This window comes from Lepidochelys kempii, chromosome 3, assembly GCF_965140265.1.
Source record: "Lepidochelys kempii isolate rLepKem1 chromosome 3, rLepKem1.hap2, whole genome shotgun sequence".
Classification (NCBI taxonomy): Eukaryota; Metazoa; Chordata; order Testudines; family Cheloniidae; genus Lepidochelys; species Lepidochelys kempii.
In genome coordinates this window covers 197,008,644-197,017,839 of record NC_133258.1, presented here as the reverse complement: position 1 = coordinate 197,017,839, position 9,196 = coordinate 197,008,644, and the positions used below count along the sequence as shown (strand labels likewise).

The following is a 9,196-nucleotide window of genomic DNA, read 5'->3' as shown; positions in this document are numbered from 1 at the left end:
GGATGCCTTTCCCTACCCTGTGTTATATGAAAAGAGCCTTTTCTCTTTATTCATAGGCAGGGTGATTGTCTGTTGTAACGCTCCTTTTCATTTCCAAGTGGTTTTGATTGTTTGTCGTTCTCCCTGATGGTTTCACATGGAAAGTCTTGGGATGGAGCAAAGCTAGATAATTGGGTCTTGCATTACTTCAGTGGCTAACCTAGGAGGGGTAACAATTCTCTCCTGCTTGAAGGGGCCATGAAGACATATTATCTCCTGGTGACTAACTTTTACTGCAAGTCCATAAAGCATATTTTCCATATAAATTCATTATTGCTTAAACACTACCTGTACATACAATGCACAATGAATATTAATCGTGGCATGATACAAGCTTTCTGTAGGTACCATACATGTTCCTCTTTCGGGATAAATAGCTGCAAAACCTAAGTTTAGTGTGGTGAGTTTGTCAGGTCTGAGGTAGGAGTTGTTGGCAAAGACAAGGCACCCATTGCCAAGGAGCCTCTGTGTCACAGTCTGTCTTAGCACTAGCAATCAGGGCTGCGAGCAGCCTGGAACACAGGTTGATGTAGCTCAGGGCAGGCATCTACAGGTTTTGTCAGAATAACAGCATTGTAATGTGTGTCCCTAGCGCTCCAAAAAGGAGGGGAAATGGAAATTCATGACCCCTAGTATGCTTCCTTATGACCTCCTGCAGCACTACAAATGCATTAACTTACCCACGCAGCTGGCCCTCAGTGCCTTCCCTCTGCTTCGGGGATAGAATCTCAGAACGGTGATACTGCACAACCTTGTCAAACAGTGCTCTGTGGCTTTGAGTGTGTGTGGCAAGCGGGCAGCGTTGTAGGAAAGAGAACTTTAGTGAGCAGGCTCAGAAGCTGATCATGCAGTCGTTGGAGTTTTCCTCAAAGCCCCCCCGCTCCTGGAGTCATATTGTTAGGTGAGCATCTCAGTTTTCATTTTTTTAAAAAAAGTTAATTTCTAGCCCTCATGGTTGCTGGAGAAACCTTTAGAAACAAGAAGGCAAATAGAAAGAAAGAGAATTGTATGAGTTTTAAGCCACTCTCAAGATTTTTTTTTATGCCTGGTTGATCGATTTATTCTATTTATTTTTTTTTTGAATGGTTGTGGTTGGCAGTGCTGGGCCAGTGTTACAGGCTGAGAAGACCATACTCTTCTGGTAGCAGCCTAGCCCAGCTTACACTCCTGAGCTACTTGGTGTCACCCCAGAAGTTTCCTCCTCAAACCTGACCAACTTTCTCCAGTCCTACTCATCATACTACATGACAGGGAATGTGGGGCTCTCAGAGGTCAGGAGTAGTGGGGGAGTTGGGCTGCTGGAATCAATTTTCGCTAGTAAGGACAAGGGTTTAGCTTATGGGAAGGCGGAGGGCTTTGGGGAATGAGGTTTAATAACTAGGAAGGTAAGCTGGATTTACTGATGTAGGACAATGTTTCACTGACACTTGATGTAGGACAATGTTTTTCAACCTTTTCAGGTTGGCAACCCCTTATTCCAAGGCAAAAATGTTCATTACCCCCCCACACACACATACACACATTACTCTAAGAGTAAGTGATAGCAATGACCACCCTCTATAATTTACTTGTGTATGTTTCATGAGGCTGACAGAGACTACGTGACCTTGACGGGCCAGGGTTTGTGGGAGCAGGGTGTTTTTGGTTTGTTTGTTTGCTTTTAGATTGTAATTTAAACCCACACTATTAACCATTCCCAGGGTTGAGCCTTGAATCCATTTCACCCCTCCAACACAGGTTTTTTTCTGGACTCTGCAGGAGTCATAATTAAAATCAAGCTTCATGACTGAAATCCATTGACATGAGTCACTTGGGTCATTTTTTTAACTCACTCTTTGGCTTATCAAACAAGCCCAAAGCATTAGCATGCCCTGTTCCCTCTTTCAATAACAATGAATAATATTTTGCTCTTATACAGAACCTTCCATCCGAGGATCTCAAGTACCTTTACAGTGGTGGGGAAGTAATATTATCCCCATTTTAATGGTGGTGGAATTGAGCCACACAGAAGCTAATGGCCACGTTTTCAAATGTGCTCTGCACCCAGCTGCTCCCACTGACAGGAACAGAGTGCTGAGCACTTTTGAAAATTTGGCCCATTAATAAGTAAGTTGCTCAAGGTCACACCGCTGTTGAGTGCGAAATTAGAACCTGATTTCTCCTGTACTCTCCTGAAGCCACTAGGTGGGCTGCCTCTCACTTTTTCTCTCCAGCTCTTGGAACAGATGAATACACCATTGTTTCCAGGAAGCTGTTTGCCATATGGTTGACCTACTGCTCCTCCTGTGTGAGTTTTGCAGATGGGATTTTGTGGGTACAGTGTGATGGAAAGCTAGGGGCTTTTCTGAAGCAGCAGCTTTCTGTTACAGACATCCTCCCCCTTGATAGTGTTCTGGTGCGGGAGTATGAGATGGAATGCTGTGGTTTCGGGAAGGAGCATGCCAGACTGTTCTGGCTCATGATTTCATTGTATGTCCACATATGCTTGCTGTGTGTTTTAAAGCACTAAGGAGCTACATTTTACTGGAGTAGGCTTAGCATATGTAATCTTCATTAATTCTTTAAATTGATGAGTAAGGCGCTCACCACAATTATTTTTTCCAACATGGATTGTGAGAGATATAAAGAAGTGTCAGAGAGTTACGAAGATCAAGTGTCTGTAGCACATATATCTTGCATCTCCTGAGCAGTTAAATTAACATCAGAGTTACATTACAGTGGCAAAGCCATAAAGCAGTTGGACTCTGTTTCCACCTGGTGTGGGATTATGTCTGCATATGAAAGAGTGCTTGAATTTGTTTCTGAGAAGTCTTGAATCAGAGAGATATTGAGATAAATTCTTTCTCCATGTTATGTATTCCTGGAGAAAGAACAGTGCCTGTCTGACTGTAACAAAGCAAAAGACTTTTAACTTACTGTGGGGGTGATGATAGCTAAAAGGACAATGGGGTACAAAAGGAAACATTTTAATAATGAAACTTCTTTGGAAATCTTCAGAAAACATGCATTTGGGGAAAAGAAGGAGGATTTTTGGGAACCTATAACTGAGTTATTTGCAATGAAATCATGGATTATGGAATGTGTTTCCAAAATCACTTTGAATCATTTGAAGATTGTATTGATTTACTCTTGACACACTCTCCAGCTCTACTGTGGATCCATGTAAAGTATGCTTCAGTTTCCCCCAGCCATTTGTCTTTTTTTTAGTGAAAATGTGTTATCTGCTTGCCACAGGGAAAGAAAAGACCTTTGGTATTCTGTGGTGCTTCTAGACAGGTAGGGGAACATTTTCAGACAACAGACTTTAAGTTGAGCCTTCAAAAATATTGCATGCACTTGACGTGTTTGCAAATCCTACATTTTTATATATATACTGTTTAAGTATTTATATATGCAAGTAATTGATTTGCATGCATAATGAGTGCTCACACATTTTACACATGCAATTTTGACTTCCATATCTGAATATTTGGCCCTAAATAATGAATAAAGTGACGTGAGCATGGGATGGAGAGACAAAAAACAGAGTTCTATTCTGAACTTAGACATGGACTCATGTGACCTTAGGTAAATCACTAAACTCTTTGTTCTGTAGCTGTGCCATCTGTAAAATAGGGGTAGTAATGCTTATTTATTTTGGTAACGTGCTTTGGGTTCCTATGTGACTGAAGAGCATGCAAGTGTTGTCAGATGCTCTAATTTATGTATTTAGCATCTGCCATTCCTCAGGGGTACACCCCTGCTGTTATTTTTGTCCATTTAGACATGTATCTGTTAGACGATTTTAAGGTTGGATAAATAGCTTCCTACCTAACCATCTCAGAGAATCCTTTTCCATGTCTCCAAGGCTGTGATGGCATTTTATTATTTCACCTTGGGGTTGCAATTTTGTCACTGTTACTGCAGAGAAAATTGCATTGCGTGTTCCCCCATAGGCACTGGAATGTCCCCAGTGAGGGTCTTTCGAAGTGAATTGGGCATCCTCTGTGAGCAGTGAATTTTTACTCTATGATACTATCCAACTATCCACAGATTTAATTCTCTGGTGGTCTGTGCTCTGCACTGGTCACCTGTTGGTTACCAAGTTAAATGGAAGGTGTTTGTTTTGATCTGTGATGTTCTAAAGGGGTTGAGATTTTCCTGGTTTTCCATTCCATGCTGCCCCAACTGCAGCAAATAGCGGAGGTGCTCAGGCTGGAAGAAGAGTGGACTGGTGGTAGGGCCCAAATTCTAGCTCTGCAGGCCCAGCCCCCACATTCACGGTGGGACTATTAGCATGGGCTGCTGCAGAGGAGGGCTTTAGAGGGGAAGAAAGACTTTTGTGTTCTGTCAGATGTTTAATTTTATTTCTTTGGGTAATGTGTGGCAATGATTCCCTTTGCAACAAATTAACCAATTAAATTTGACCACTCTCCTGACTTGAAATGCTCTGTGAAATAACCAAGTCACCTCTAATTAAGTGTAAAATGACTATATTCATGCAAAGGTACCATATTGATTACAGCTAACTCTCTACCAATCAATCATTCCAGTCTAAACTTCCTGACTCTCATGGAATCAATACATGCAAATGAAAACTGTTAGGGAATGAAGATGAATTAATTCTTACAAAAATTGCTAGTATCTGAAAGATCATTAGCTGAAAGTGAAGTGTGGGCTTGACAAACCTGAAGGAGCCAGCTCTTAGTGTGTTCACCCCTTGCTTTTATCGCTGCCAGTTTAAGTCTTCATTAGGGACTTAAACTGATGATTACAATGAGTTTCTGAATCTTGATCATGCTGGCTGAATGGGTCTCATGGTGATCCTAAGAGCAGCTGCCTGCAAAAGGTAAGAAAACTAAATCTGGTATTATTCAGTGATCACCCACCTGTCATGACCGGGACATGGGCAGTCTGACCTAGTGGTCAGAGCAGGAATTGGGCATCAGGCCAGGTCAGATGCCAGGAGGTCAGAGTCTGAGACAGGACAAACCAAAAGTCAAGTGTCAGGAGGCAGGCAGGGTCAGGTTACCAGGAGATCAGAAGCAGGAAATAAAAATGAGAGCAGAACCACAAATCGGCACTCAAAGTCAAGCCTGGGGAGTGGGAGCAGGAAGTACAAGCCACACAGCCCAGAGTAAGGTGGACCAGTTGCATGGGTAACTTCCTGTTCCTGTGCTGGGTTTATATAGAAGCTGTGGACCAATCAGGACCCCCAGCATTCTGCCAGATTCCTGGACTGGAGTCCTCTGTCAGGGTTCAGCTTCTACCCTAGCAACTATTAGCACCACATTGGGTTAGTACCTACTACCTCCTAAGAGCCCTCTGGACCAGCATTCCAGACCTGTGGACCCTGACACCACCCTACCCAAACCATCAATCGGATATGCACATTTTTTGCAGATAATGGTTGCCTGTAATGTTGGTTACAGGCAGTGGCCCACAACCTGTTCCTCCAAGCTAGAATTGCTGCATTTCAGGAGACTTAGGGGTTTGTTGGGGAGGAGGAATGGCTATAAATAAAAAGACTATTTGTTGGTAAGATTAAACCCATTTTTGTTTCTTACTGATTTCCTATAGTCACTGTAAGATCTTGCTTCTGTGATCTGTGAAACCTACCACTAATAGGAGCCTGGGAAGCGTGAGATGAAGATGACTGTTGCTGCCTGTGTGCACTGAATGATGTTATGATAGCTGTGCTTAGTCTTTGGAGGTGGCAGGTCAGTTTTACTGTTCTTGGAAAAGACGCATCAGACAAACCTTCTCTCTCATTCCAACCACTCTGTAGACAGTTTGGTGTAGGGAAAATCTAGCTAACCATCGAGAGGGACAAAGTAAGCAGAAGAACAAGGTTGTGAGAAGGGAGGAGAAATTGAGTGGCTGTGGGTTTTCCAAAGATAAACTGGGGTGGTGGGGACAAATATGTAAAGCTGAACTCTCTGAAATTGCTGTTTTGATGTTCAAAACATAGAGACAGCCTCAGTCATAAAAGAAAGGTAATGAAGAACTGGCTTGGCAGATACTTGAGAAGCATCTGGGAGTTGTGGTGGATCAGACACCCAACATGAGTCAGTAATACAATGCTGTTGCAAAAAAAGCAAATGCAATTTTAGGTTGCGTTAACAGAGGCACAGCCTGCAAGTCATGAGAGGTGATATCACCCCGCTACTAAGTGCTGGTTAGGCTTCAGCTGGTGTACTGTGTCCAATGTTGGTCACCAATGTATAGAAAGGATGCAGAGAAATTGGAAACAAGCGACACAGATGATCAAAGGCATGGAAGGTAAGCCATATGAGCAAAGGCTGAAGGAACTGTGTGTGTTTAGTTTGGAAAAGAGGAGATAGGATAGCCGTCTTCAAAAAGACTGCCATAAAAAGATGGAGAAAAGTTGTTCTCGCTTGCCACAGAGGGCAGGACAAGAGGCAGTGGGTTCAAACAGCACAGCAGATTTAGATTAAATCTCAGGAAAAACTTCCTAAGTGTAAGACCAGTGGGACAATGGAACAAACTGCCTAGGGATGTTGTGGGAGCTCCTTCACTGGAAGTTTTCAAAAGGAGGCTGGAGAGCCATCTGTCCTGGATGGCTTAGATACAACAAATCCTGCATCTCAGCAGGGGGTTAGACTAGATGACCTTTGAGGTCCCTTCTAACCCTGTGATTCTATTCCCTGGGGATAAAAACCACTTCGTCTGTATGAAGCGCAAGGTGGTCTCCATACGGCAAGAAAATTCACAGATTTTAAGGCCAACAGGGACCTTTCTGATTAAGAAGGGACCTCTATGACCAAAGAAAACTTCAGGAGTTACCAGTTTAGCAACCTTATCCTGCCCTATTGCTCCCTGTTCTAAAACTCAGTTCCACAGAACAGAAAAGGCATTTCAGTGCGCAAATAAGGACAATCTAACACAGCCACACCCATCATCTCAGTAAATGATAGTAGCCCCATCTTGTCATCTTGATGCCAACCATATTTATTTTTTTATCACAAAGATCTTTCTGTCGCCCACGAACAACTGATTCCAAAGAAGCTTAGGGTACTTTAGCAACCTTGGCCAAGATTGTCAAAAATGTGAGCCTCAAATTAGGCTCCTAAATCCTTATTTTGGCAGCTATATAAGTGACCTGATTTTCAAATGTGCTGACTAGATTTAATCAAAACATTTCAAATTTTGAAATGTTGACAAAACAATTTTAAAAATCAGGAAAAAAAATCAATGACATTTTTGTGAGACATTTCCTCTGTTAAACCTGGTCAAATTTTTTTTTTACTCATTTTTTGATCTTTTGAATTTTTTCTAAAATATTTCCCTTATTTTCAATGAGCTCTAGGACTGACCAATGGAAAATGCTGGTTGCTAAGCAAGCTTGAAAATCAAGCCACTGAAGTAGGAGTCTGTGATGACTGATCAGGCAGTGTAGGGAATCACCCAACAAACAAAATGGTAGGTAGGGGAACTTCTGAAGTTAATTTTCACTCACTGTGGGAGGGAAAATAAGAAGTCACTGAAATGCTCCTGTTACAATTTAGCATTGTATTATTTCTCCAATTCCTCCCACTGGCCTCAGGCTCTGCAGGAGAGCAATTCAGTAGTCTCTTGGGAGAAACAATGAGTGCTGAACAATGTCTAGAAAAGCTCACCAGCTGGGCTTAAAAAAAGCTACCAGTTGTCACACACTAACAAAGAGCCTAAAATATCAAAGAAGACATTACAAGTTTTCACAGTCAGACAAGCACCAATTTACAGTGTGGGGTAACGTTTTTTTAGCTGCAAATTTGATGCACCATGGTGCATAGTTGAAAGAACCAACATCAGGGTTCCGTGTGCCAACACTGGGTTCTGAAATGAGACACAGCAGGTAGGAAGCGCCTACACAAATTTCAAAAGATACCACATGTCTACGTGCTAGAGAACACACACATATGCACACACACCCTCCTCTGACAGTGATCAAAAGGCTTGCCTGGAATTTGCTCTCTGGGCAGCAGATTGACAACTAATTGACAAACTTCAGCACTAAAAAGCCTTATGACAGCAGAAAATTGAAATGGGATGTCATACACCTGCATCTTAGTGAGCTAGAGACACACCTAATCCAGTCTTTTATTTCTTCTTGTGCTACTCTGGAGCTCTGGCACAGATTGCAGTTGTTGCAGGTTAAAGTATTCTATAGTACTGTTAAAGACGAAAAGGGTGGACAAAACATCAGAGTTGTATTGTTATATGCTGTCTTTCTGAAAAGGGACTCTTACTGAAAGTGCCTCTTGTAATCAAAGGAATCCTTTGCTTATGCTAGTACTTATGTAGTGCAGAGAGTACACTTATAAAGTTTGCAGATGATACCAAGCTGGGAGGGGTTGCAAGTGCTATGGAGGATAGGATTAAAATTCAAAATGATCAGGACAAACTGGAGAAATGGTCTGAAGTAAATAGGATGAAATTCAGTAAGGACAAATGCAAAGTACTCTACTTAAGAACGAACCATCAGTTGCATACATACAAAAAGGGAAATGACTGCCTAGGAAGGAGTACTGCGGAAACGGATCTGGGGGTCATAGTGGATCACAAGCTAAATATGAGTCAACAGTGTAATGCTGTTGCAAAAAAGGGTGTATTAGCAGGAGTGTTGTAAGCAAAACATGAGAAGTAATTCTTCCACTCTACTTTGCATTGATAAGGCCTCAAGTGAAGTACTGTGTCTAGTTCTGGCCACCACATTTCAGGAAAGATGTGGACAAATTGGAGAAACTCCAGAGAGGAGCAACAAGAATGATTAAAGGTCTAGAAAACATGACCTATGAGGGAAGGTTGACAAAATTGGGTTTGTTTAGTCTGGAGAAGAGAAGACTGAGAGGGGACATGATAACAGTTTTCAAGTACATGAAAGGCTGCTACAAGGAGGAGGGAGAAAAATTGTTCTTCTTAACCTCTGAGGATAGGACAAGAAGCAATGGGCTTAAATTGCAGCAAGGGTGGTTTAGGTTGGACATTAGGAAAAACTTCCTAACTCTCAGAGTGGTTAAGCACTGGAATAAATTGCCTAGGGAGGTTGTGGAATCTCCATCATTGGGGATTTTTAAGAGCAGTTTGGACAAACATCTGTCAGAGATGGTCTAGATAATACTTAGTCCTGCCTTGAGTGCACAGGTCTGGACTAGATGACCTCTTGAAGTCCATT

At 42.2% G+C, this 9,196-nt stretch overlaps 1 long non-coding RNA gene across 1 annotated transcript in view; it reads right to left on the bottom strand.

Moving 5' to 3' along the window:
- Positions 1 to 724: 724 nt before the first annotated feature.
- The window catches only part of LOC140908347 (uncharacterized), a 63,937-nt gene continuing 55,465 nt past the window's right edge, over positions 725 to 9,196 (bottom strand). Inside the window, exon 4 of the long non-coding RNA XR_012157841.1 lies at positions 725 to 1,007. This is a non-coding gene — a long non-coding RNA (uncharacterized lncRNA). The remainder of the gene's footprint in view (positions 1,008 to 9,196) is intronic.